The following is a 12470-nucleotide window of genomic DNA, read 5'->3' on the forward strand; positions in this document are numbered from 1 at the left end:
TCAGCCTTTTATCAACTTAAGAACATATCCAGAATTAAGGGTTTTATGTCCCAAACTGATCAGGAGAAGCTGATTCATGCTTTTATCTCCAGTAGACTAGACTACTGTAACGGTCTTCTGACTGGTCTCCCCCAAAAAAGCATCAAACAGCTGCAGCTCATTCAGAACGCTGCAGCTCGAGTTTTAACCAGAACAAAGAGATCAGATCACATCACCCCGGTTCTTAAGACCTTACACTGGCTCCCAGTCAGCTACAGAATAGATTTTAAAGTTCTGCTACTGGTTTACAAATCACTGAATGGTTTAGGTCCAGAATACATGAATGACATGTTAGTAGAGTACAAACCCAGTAGAGCTCTGAGATCTACTGACTCAGGTCAGATAGTGGAGCTCAGAGTTCAGACCAGACATGGTGAAGCAGCATTTAGCTGCTATGCTGCACACAAGTGGAACAAACTACCAGCAGAACTGAGATCAGCCCCAACTGTAAGCACTTTTAAATCCAGGTTAAAAACATTTCTCTTTTCACGTGCTTATAGCTGAGAACTTAAAACTTTATCTATTTTCTTTTATTTTACTTTTATTTGCTCTTGCTTTTAACTCTGTTTTCAGTGTTTTGTTTGTTTTTATTCTGTCTTATGCTTCCTTTTTTATGTAAAGCACATTGAGTTGCCTTGGTATGAAATGCGCTATATAAATAAAGATGCCTTGCCTTGCCTTGCCTTACCTACCCCTGACACACACCTGTTCACACATTGTGTGATCACCTGGAGCCAGTATTTCAAAACTTGCCATCTGGATCAGAATGATCTTGATAATGAAATCTCCCTTTCTCCCTCAGTCAAAGATCAAAATGATTTCAGTGACAATGTCTTAGTATTTAAAAAAATTATTAGATTGGATCACAGTGATCCCGATCTTACTGGATTGGGATTTCCATATCTTGTCTCTCCCCCCTGGATCTGAACAGGAAATAAAGCCATGGCAGACCATTTGAGGGAAGGAGCAAGCAGTAGCACGGCTTTCACGTTCAAATACTGTTGTCTAACACATAGCATTTGTAATACTGAATGAATGGCAACCAAGATGTCATGCGAGCCAGCTCCTTGAATTGTCACATACTTCAAATGAGGGTGTAGCGATTGCTAATTAATCTTATGTCACGCTAACACAAGCTAACTCAGCTCCATTGACTTCTGTGTTGAGCAGCTATCGGGCTGGCGAGCTAGCTGACTTTGTTGATTTATGTGGAGGTCTACTGTTCAACTTTTAAAAGGAATTTCATTGGAATTACTTGTTTGAATTGCTCTTGCAACAAACACTAACACACTGACGGTGTTGGAACCTATGATTTTGCTGCACTGAAGCTAACATCAGCTAGCTAGCAACTACCTAATGCTATTATGTGCCAGCTGACACAGTAGGCCTCTCAGTAGGCTGCATGTGTGCAGACAGCAGCAACACTTTGGAAATATGATGTTATTGCCTATATTATTAATGCAGTTCCTTCAGAAGTGTAGTAGATTGACTGAGTTACAGAAGGCTACAGTGTTGTGGTTATCATGATTTTGCATACATAAAGCAATTTTATTTCTATGGCTACTGTGGGTTACTTAGATTACCTAACCTCATCCCTTCTCACTGTCTACTTCCAGAATACACTCACTCCCACAGTCCCCACTCAGCAATGCCACAGAACACAAACCATCACCGGTAAACAGGACCCCTACAGCAAGGTGAAATCATATTGAATTGAGCATTGAAATGATTCACACATTTTTAGAATGTTTATAATGCACGTCCCATTATAAGTCAGTATGGCCATCTTATACTCAAAAACAGAGTATTCTTTATTTATAGGGGCAGCTAGCTTAACCCTAATTTGTATGTCTTCCAAAACACCTCTAGATAGACTCCTCTGATTGTGGGACCTTTTACCAGCACATGCGTCCACACAGGCCAGTCGGCAGAGACACAGCTGACAATACAGCTGATGGCGCTTGCTTCAGATTCGGGCCTGTGAGCTAAGTTCTGTTCATGTCTGTTGAAATATTTACTTCTGTCAGTGGCCAAATAGTTTAAATTGTCATTGTTTTGTTGTTGGCCAACTATGTATTTCTTTGTTGGTGTTGTCTAATTAAACAATAAAAAGTACAATTACAACCTTGTTTTAACCTTTTGATTCCTGTTCCTGTCTCCGCTAGCCTACAGTGTGACCACAAATAAAAACATATATTGGATGTTGTGGTACCAACAAGTTACCATGTTTAAGTGACACTAGACTTTTAGACACACTTTGTATTTGTCACACTTTACACCAGTTTTTCTAGGTGTTTTCAGGAAGATGTGTGACCTAACCATAAACCTAACCACAAAATAAATGAAAGTCTGACTCATTTTCCTCTTCACAATTTCTACATCAACCACATTTTTGAATGCTCCATTTATTAAGCATTTGTCGAGTAAGTAAGTATCTATGAAATCAGATATCTTTGGATCTGCTTTGAAATACCCAATTTTCAGATCAGATCAAAGTTTAACCCAATCCAACCAATGTGATCCAGCATCAAAATGTCTAACTTGCATTATTATTCAGTGCCATATACAGTATATTGAATTAGCCTAGCAGTTGTATCAACGTCTGTATGTAGTCAAAGTCTCAACCACCTTTATAATAAACTTTCTTTCCCTCTTATGTCCCACTCACCCACTTTCTCTTGTTCAGTGAGAGAGTGCCAGGACCTGGATAAATCTGGGCTGGAATGGTGTCAGGGAATGGAATGACATTTTGCTTTAATAATGTTCATAGTGGAGAAAGTTACCTTTATTTTCTGTGCCTTAAGATCGGATTTGATTGGGTGTGTTTGCTCAAAAGACTCGAGTTGGCTCATAGTGGCGCTTTACATTGCCACCTTTAACAATCGTCAAAGTCTCCAAACATATGAGACATACTGGTTTCGAAATGCCTTCTGATTCTGATTCTTTATTATGTGGCCATATGGAATACATCTTGTCTAACTCACATAGCACAAAGGACAGCACGTGGTGCTCTAAGTGCAATGATTGATGAACCATTCAGCTCTGCTGCCAATGGACAACAACCTGTCAGGCCAGGTGCACTGTCTCAGTATCTTGTCTTTCTTGTTACACACCACAGTCCCCCCCCCAACACACACATACACACACACACGCACACACACACACACACACACACACACACACACACACACACACACACACATACACATACACACACACACACACACACACACATGCACATGCATACACACACACACACACTCCTGAACTAATCCTGAACTAAACAGAGAAGTACAGGGTTTATTTACCAAGTTATTATTCAATATGATGTTTAGTAGTTGCTGGCAACTGGTGAGTAAGTAAGGCTGTGTTCAAACTGGCAACATAATGTGGCATCACAGTTCCTATCTGCACAATACTATTGGATTACTTTGTAACACAAAGAGCACCAACACAGAAGGGATGAGAGGTCAGGTCCCCAAGTCTGAGGTAACTGTACTGCACTGGAGAGAAGTGGACATCAGTCTCAAACTGGGAGCGAGACACTATCAAAAGTGAAGGAGTTAAAGTATCTCTGGGTCTTTTCCACAAGTGAGGGTATGATGGAAGGCAGTGGACTGAGGTGTTGTTGCAGATGATGGGGAGGTTGAGGGGGGACGTGGCAGACACAGAACATGGTGAAGGGAATACCATTTGACCTGAGATCTTCTTGTGATCAACTAAGCTGAGCTGGAGGACGTGGCTGAGGGGAAGAACATCTAGACTACCTTGTTCTACCTGCTGCCACCACATCCCAAACCAGATGGTTGGATGAGAGAATAGCATAAGGTCTCCATGGTAACATTCCAGAGTGTTTCTGGCTTCTGATAGACCTTAAGGAATAGTTTAACATTAAGGGATAAACACCTATTTGCTTTGTGGCAGGATAAAATTCATACCATGCGTGGATGGATGGAAGCGATTAGTGTAGCCCAGCATAGAGACACTGCACCTGGCCACTGTTCAGGAGGAATCACACCCAGCATGTACTGTAATGCCCCATACTATTGCAAGTTGCTGTTCTGTCATGCTTTTTATGCATTGATTCAATTCCTTTTATCAATGAGCTCTAGAGGCGCAGGCAGGAGGGTTTTTGAACTGAGGACAGAGCAAGGCTAGCTGGTTCCCCCTGCATCCAGTCATTATGCTAAGCTAATTACCCACTGGCTCAAGGTTCAAACTTAACCTACAGACATGAGAGTGGCATGGATCTTTTCATCTGTTGTCAAGAAGACAAATTAGCCGAGAACCGGCTAGAGAATATTACAGATCCAACTAGCGGAAAACTAGCGGGATTCAGAGAGAAACAATTATACTGAAACAGGTCCAGTAACAGAACATTTACGCAAGCAATGGTCCAGAACATCATAACTTCCAACTCTTGTTAGGAGTCTGGGCCATATAAAGTATTTTATTTCCTGCGCCCTCACATTTCAGATTTGACTGGGTATGTTTGCTTGTGTTAACTAGTAATGGAGCTTCATGTTGCCACTTTTAATAACAGCCCCGGTCTCAGATATAATCACATACTGATTTTGAACTGCTTGTGTGAAAAATGATCGTGTAAGAGTACATTCTTGATTCAAAGCTCTGTTTGTACTTTCTTCTTTCTCTCTGGGCAGGAGAAGGTGGGGGGTGGGGGGTTGACAAGGTGGATGCACTTTGGTCATTGGCTAACGAGGGGGATGGCATCACCCCTCAAATCACTTGCTGGATGTGTTACTCAAACTGACCATCCCAGATTGGATTTAATCTTCTGACCTCCACTTGGTCACAAGAGGAACTGAACAAGAGGAAGGATCTGCAGGGAGAACATGAGCAGACATCCTGAAAGCCGGAACAAATCTAAGGAATATTTAAGCTTTGAAGTGTGATTTCTAACGAGAACTGAATTGGCAATCTCTACAAGCACATTCATCTTAACTGATAATCTAGTAACCTAGTCAAATACCTTAATGTAAATGTGAGCATAGCGCCTATGGGGATCAGCTCCAGTATGTCTTACACTAATAATGCAGAGGTGGCTAATGAGCTAGCCCTCCTAATCTTTATTTAAGTGCTCCTTCACTCAGCTGGCAATTGGAAGGTAATGTGTAATGTCGGACTCATTTATCAGCTGCATGGAGTGTTGGTGGTGGAATAAAGTTTAGAGAAGCAGGTTTCAGATAGGGAGGTTGGTGCATCATTCACTACATTAAAGATTCAAGGTTGATGATTTCTGCTTCTACAGTAGTTCTTTTTGTTTCTTCTACTGTGAAATTTACTGCTTATGCTTTGTCCTGTAAAGAAGTTTTGATCAACTGAGATTATCATATTATTATCAGCACTATACTAACACTGTCAAACTGTTATATGCCCATGTGTCAGTTAAATGTGACAGCTAACAGATGAGTCTGTTAAGTTGAATGTGTTTTAACTACTGCTGATTGGGATGTATAGTATAAAAGATTAATATCAATAATTGTTATAACTATTTCCATGAACAGTGGATCAATCTATGTTACTTATCAGCTGACTTATTTGCAGTAAGATAAAGCAAGCTTATAGTATCAGCCTGGCAGATGGATCAGTCTGGCTCTATTTAGCAAGACTATTACCAAGTAGAGCATTCAGTAGCGCCCCAACCATTAAGATAACCAGATCTGCAACAGCCAACCGCTAGGACAACAAAACAATGGAGATGGAATCATAATCTCCATTGTGCTGTGGAAGAATAGGTTGATAAAAAGATAAAGAAAGTAAAAGTCCATCCAAAAAGGAAAATGCTTTTTTTCACCATTTTAAATCACATCCACAGTCACATTGTGGACCAATTTGACGATATATGCCAAAATAGTACAAAACATTTCAATAAAAAAAAAATCAATTTCTTTGTATTTCTATATCAAAATCCAGTCATGTCTTTTTCTTGTAAGACAAAATGTCACTCGTGCTCGCATAAGCTTAAACCAACAAATTTCAACCAATGATATCATGCCATCCACCTATCAACCGATCTTCAACTTAAAGTGTTGAGTGAGTGGCAGAGAGCTACGATTTCCTGTCAGAAAGACGCCGCTGTGGGGGAGTGTTTCTGGGGTCAGGCCTCACAGATTACTGTACACACATTTATAACTTTTATTCACTGATTTAGGTGAAATTGGATATTTTATTATGGAAATGTTTTTTTCCAAAATGTTCTCCGGCTGCTCTGCCTGAACCCTCTGTCATTTACGGAGTTTCCCAAAGAACAGATGGCTTTGTTGCTAAAGCAACTGGTAACAGTGGCTAACTGCATCAGGCTCCAAATGAACATGAGCGGTAAACACAAACTCAGAGACCAACTGCGGATGAGAACCCTCCATCCTCCATCCAAGTTTTGTGGAAATCCATTCAGTAGTTTTTGTATAAGCCTGCTGACACGGATGAAAACATAGCCTCATTGGCGTAGGTAATAACTAGAGATCCATCCACAGACAGGCAGACAGTAAATACACAACGTTTGAATGGTGATCGGCTCCAAAGTTCATCATCGGAGAACCCTCAGTTGGAATTATCAGTAGAATACTCGATTACTCCATATCTATCACAGTGGTCAGAAAGTCTAGCTTTAATAAAAATGTATGATAATGCACCAGGAAAATTGTAGTTCTCTTGATATTTTCACTAAACAAGAGAACATAATTTATGCAACCAAATACAAACCTGTTTTGTAACCTCTGATGTGTCTGAAAGGTTTGCTGCATACAGCCCCATAGCTGCAGCATCACCAGTGCGGAAAATGTACTGTTCTTCACCTGTCAAATCATTCTGGGCTTGTGTGTGTGTGTGTGTGTGGAACCTCTCCCTGTCCCCCGACAACTGCTTCCCACAGCAGTTGCTGCAGACAGGGAATAAATAAATATATAAATCCGAAAGTGTTCTTGGACAGCTTGTCTAGATGCATTCTAGTTATGTTCGACAACTTAATAAAGGAATATGGTTTTGGTTGAGTATTCTGTGTTGCTGCAAAGAGACCATCAGTGCACTTCCATCATGAAAGGAGAGCTATAGTTTATGCCTCTCAATGAACACCTCTGGACTGGGGTCGTATGCAGCCTCTGAGAACAATGGGGTCCAGATACAGCACGAAGGTGATTTATGGAGTTTCCTGATGGACACAGTAGCTCTGTTGCTTAAGTAACTGGTAACTGTTGCTAATGTATCTGTCATTGGGTAGTTAAGTTTGCAGCTGTGTAGTTGAGGTCTTTTTGCTGTCCCAGAGTGCCGGGAGCCAAACCTGGCAAGAAAACCACCTTGGTAGCTACCCTATTCTTCTCAGAAGCTGTGTTGTTCTGTCCCAGTCCGGCCTCTTTCTCTTGGGGCTGCCAGATTCGGAAGAGCTGGCAGACCGCTAGCTCCATGAAGGGTGGGTGTAACGCACATTCAGCACTATTTGCAATCAATATGTGACCCTCAAGTCCCTCCCTAGCATGTAACTATGCCGAAGCAAATAGCACTCCACTAGCTGTTTAAGTGAAAATATGAAAGAGAAGCTGATTCCAGCACTCCAGTGCTTACCAAGGCTCTGCAATGTTGCTTTGGTGGACTGAAAGGAGTAAATGCGCCCTTAAGTTTGAATGTCATTTAGAGAAAGCTTCAATCCATGGGCAGAGTCAGCCACCAAGTGTAGCATCAGCACTGCAAGTTTCGTCATATGTTGGTCACATAGCATTCCAAAAAACACCAACTATGAACTACACTGAGTTTGCACCCTCAGCAGTGGCTGTCTGAGGCTGTACTGTTCAGACATGGCCAACACCTGAGGTCATTAAAAGTTGTCTTCCTCACTTCCTGTTCCAATGTCCAATGCTATTTTATACTCTTCTTATACACGTTTAGCAGCTTACAAAATATTGTTCACAGAATGAATCGCATTATAGCCTAAAGTATGTCATGTTTGTGTAAAATTGGTCTGAAGTGTATGTAATACAAGGAGAACGAGAAAGCTATTGACGATCTTAATCTTAAAAGCACTTTTGTCTATTTTTATCACTGTTGGGATGCTCCCTAACTTCAGCTCATCAGTTTGAGATGTCAAAGGATTAAATATGAGATCATGAAATCATATTAAAATATATAAAACTAACACCTCAACATGAGTCATGCTTTATCCTGCATCAGAGACAATGGAAAGACACAAATTCAATCCAGGCAGCACAAATTAATTCAGGTCAAAGACACATCTGCTTGGGCTAAGAAAAGCTAATTAAGAGAGAATGTTTACATCGTACAATAACATCAATGGTGATGATGATGATACACTGCCATTAATTCAGAGGCAAGTTAACTGAGACTATGTTTGACTGGAGTGCGACCATTTGTCTTTTATAACTACAGTTACGCTTACAAAGTGCTCCTGAGCCCATGTAGTAATCTGCTTTATGGAGAAAATGGGAGATTAAGTTAATCATCCCAGGACTTATTATTAATTTGTTTTTTGAACCACAGTTACAGTGAGGCAGATCAGTTGAAAACACAGATATAATGGTTAGAAGGCTCACCAGTGACATCTGTTTATTAAGTCCACACCGGGTCCCAAACAAAAGATACTTGCCATCAGGCCTAGCAACTTTTCTGGGGGAAACCCTGAATGCAAAGGCCCTCTCTACAGTCAGCGTTTGGATCGTCCTTTCTGGGCTACTGCAGAAACATGGCGGTGCAACATGGCAGACTCTGTGGAAGCGGACCTGCTCCTTCTGTAGATATAAAAGGCTCATTCTAAGGCAACGAAAGCATGATTATTAGTCTCAGATGATTATACACTAATGAAAACATAATTGAAATGAATATTGTTTTACATTCCTCCACCTAAACCTTTAAATATATTGTTACTGTACTGTTTTTAATTGAGTACATATGTCACAAAGGATTAGCATATGATCTTACTCCACATTATCATTGCATCCCAACTTTTTGGGATTTAGGGTTGTATTAGAATCTCTCCAGTATTATTCTGTCAGTCGCCCTTAAGATGAATTGGATCTGTGTTGTGCCACCGTTAAATTCACATCAGCAATGAATCTTTATCACTTCAGCATTTCCAAACAGAGCCTGAAGGCTGGAGTTCCCTCAGAGGGAAAACAGGCTTCAGCTGATGAAATGGTTAGAAAGGTGATAAATCTACTCTCTCTCTCTCTCTCTCTCTCTCTCTCTCTCTCTCTCTTTCTCTCTCACACACACAAACACACACACGCGCGCACGCTGACAGAGCACGACCAGAACCTGCGGGAGAATCGGAGCAAGTGGAGGCTGTCGGACGAACAGGTGACAAGTGCTGAGACTGTTTCTGAATTATTTAACAGCAATGAAAATAGATACATATTAATGGGGTCCGTTACAGGAGCGGTGGTCAAGCCCCCCATCGGTCACTGTTGTTTATACACACACAGTGAGGGGGGGGCGGACTGTACACACATATATGTTTAAGCGCACATACAGACAAAGTCAAATATTGAGCATAGAGTGCACCAACCCAATCACATGCACCAACGCTCACCCTGACACACACACACATTCTTGGCTAGCTCTCTGGCTGCTACACCCGCTTGTCACAGCCAAAGAATGTGGAGTCAACAGCCGAAACAAGGAGATTGTGTGAAGATGTATGTGTGTGTGTGTGTGTGTGTGTGTGTGTGTGTGTGTGTGTGTGTGTGTGTGTGTGTGTGAGTGTGTGTGTGAGTGAGTGAGTGAGTGAGTGAGAGAGAGTGAGAGAGAGACAGAGACAGACAGACAGACAGACAGTTAAATACCATTGGTGACAATTCCATCTGTCCTAAATGGCTCTCTCTCTCTCACTACAGATGCATTTCACAGCCTCACCCTCAACATCTGTTGGGAATAAGACGCTTCTGCCGCCCACACAAACACACACACGTGCACACGCACACACATGCAAAAAGTGACAGAGGGGATTTTGAGCAGCATTGTTTTTATATTTTACAGGGAAGATTTTTTTTATACATAGTAAAGCTCTCTGAACTGACCTGTGAGGGAGTGTGTATGTGTGTGTGTGCGCGCGCGCGCGCGTGTGTGTGTGAGAGAGAGAGAGAGAATGAATGTCATGCAGGGGCAGAATGCACCGAGACACAAGGCAACATAGAAAGCCACACCAGAGGGACTTGAACCCAAAAAACCGCACTGATTCCACACTTGTTCCAATTACACACACACACACACACACACACATATATATATATATATATATATATATATATATATATATATACATATACATACATACATATATATGCTAAAAGATGTCATGATCCATATTAATCTTCACAATACAGACATCATCACACCTATGGCAACACACATCTCCAGCGCCCCTAAAAATATCTCCCCTTGGATGCAGTTAAAGATGAAAGCCGCATGAATCTAGCTCAGCGCTGACAGAACTGTGTTTCTGTAGGATCTGAAGATGTCAATGAACAGCTGAAGCCCTGTAGAGACAGATCATCAGACTGATTGAAGTTTCAGGAGGAGAGAGGGGATGCGTTCACTGATTCTAATGATGGTCGTGATGCAGCATGATGACCACCGACTGGAGGTCACTCTTCACCCTCCTTTTTATTTACCGCCACATCATCTCCAGTGACCGAGCTCGTCATCTGGTTACCATGCGTAAAAAGACAGGTCAGCTGGGTTTGGTTACCTTGTGAACTGGACAGCAGTCTGGAGCGGCTCCCTGTCGCAGCAGTGACGGCTTCAACTTTCCCTTCTATCCTCTCCTTAAATCCACAGTCCTTGCGGTTCAGGTGCAGTTCCGTTCTTGTGGATGTTCGCCTCTGTACCCTCTCTGTCTCGCCGTGTCTCCCGGTAAACGCGGTGTGCAGCACGCAGCCAGCCGGGCGGAGTGAGGGGAGCGAACCGGCAGCGGCTCGGCTGCTACAGCGTCACCGGAGAGGAGGGGAAAGTGAAGAGGTCTCACTCTGACGGCGAGAGGCGTCGTTTTCAGCTTCCCAGTCATGTATGGTCATTGTTGTGGTACAAGTGATGTGGTGCAGCACCTGGTCAGCGCTGTCTTTTTCATAGACATCATTTTATACACATCATTATCACTGCCTCTCAAAAATCACAAAAATGAGATGATGGAAAAATATTTCAAGATTTGATGAGTTATTGAATTTGCATGTTCTTAACAGTTCTTAACTCTTAAACTTCTAAGTAAAACATATATGTCGCATTCTACAGTACAGTTCTGTGGTATTAATATATACTTATTTCATATCAGTATTTTTATCCATGGTATTCTATTCAGTATCATTAACATTATACTGCTTTACAATAGTATGCTCGATTTGTGTGTATTTCATAATTCTATTGTTATTGCTTGTATACATTTTATTGTTGTTCAATTCTAGCATCTCTTTGAGATTACATCTTTATCGGACCATTCTGCATCTCTGGATTTATGTCCAGTGCTAACATTCAGTGCTAGTCCAGGAAAGAAGTGTGTCCTTTATTTGCACAGTGGAACTGGGACTCTACATACAACATCTGCACATGACAACTATGGTATGGTTTAAGTTAGGCACAGACAGCAGCCCATTTGCCAGGATGAAATGTTAGCAGTTAACGTTTCTGCAAACCACAGATATGTTTAACTTGTACGTGTCATAGGCTACATATCATTCAACATGTGTCATATCACGCTTACATGTTTATGACCTGATTTCATGTGTGGAGGTTGTAGATGGTGGTAGAGTTGCAGGTGACATGACTGCCAAGCCAATGACCGCAGTTGGCTTTTCAGCAATTTCACTCACCAGTAAAATTCAGCAATCTCACATAGAAGTGAGAAACCACTGGATATATTTGACAAGGGACCATGGTCGTTTCAACGTGACATGACGTGAACAGACCATCTGCAGCCTAACTATTTGCATAAATGTGGTTTTGATATTTATGGCCTTCAGTTTGCTTTTAAATAACATTTTTTGTGTTTCTGCCATCATAATCCGACCATTCCTAACCCACTATCCCACTTCCCTCACTATCTTGAAAATAAAGAGATCCCAATATTTAAATATAAAAAGAAGTTAGCCTATTCCACCCATTAAATAACATGCTTTGAAATTATTATTTTAATAACAGTAAATGATCATTATTATTCATCATTTAAATACAGAATAAAGAAATTCAATAGCTGACTGGCAAATTTGATTGTATTGTTTTTTTGTTTTGCTTTTGTTTGTTTGGGTTTTTTTATTTGTTTGTTTTTATTTTATTTTAACACAATATCTAAGATTTTTCTGGTGGAACAATGTCAGACTATATGATGACAGGCTTTTAAATACTGTATGAACAGTAGTTTGAACTTCATGTTGTCAAATAAAAATCATATTTCTTATAGAGTGTGTATTCCATTT

General features: G+C 41.1%; 1 protein-coding gene across 1 annotated transcript in view; it reads right to left on the reverse strand.

The window, feature by feature from the left end:
- Window positions 1-10886, reverse strand: part of LOC141019543 (junction plakoglobin-like) — a 215167-nt gene extending 204281 nt beyond the window's left edge. Inside the window, exon 1 of the mRNA XM_073494492.1 lies at window positions 10754-10886. The gene's annotated coding sequence lies outside the window, so the exon portion shown is untranslated. The remainder of the gene's footprint in view (window positions 1-10753) is intronic.
- Window positions 10887-12470: the final 1584 nt, after the last annotated feature.

This window comes from Pagrus major, chromosome 23, assembly GCF_040436345.1.
Source record: "Pagrus major chromosome 23, Pma_NU_1.0".
Lineage (NCBI taxonomy): Eukaryota > Metazoa > Chordata > Actinopteri > Spariformes > Sparidae > Pagrus > Pagrus major.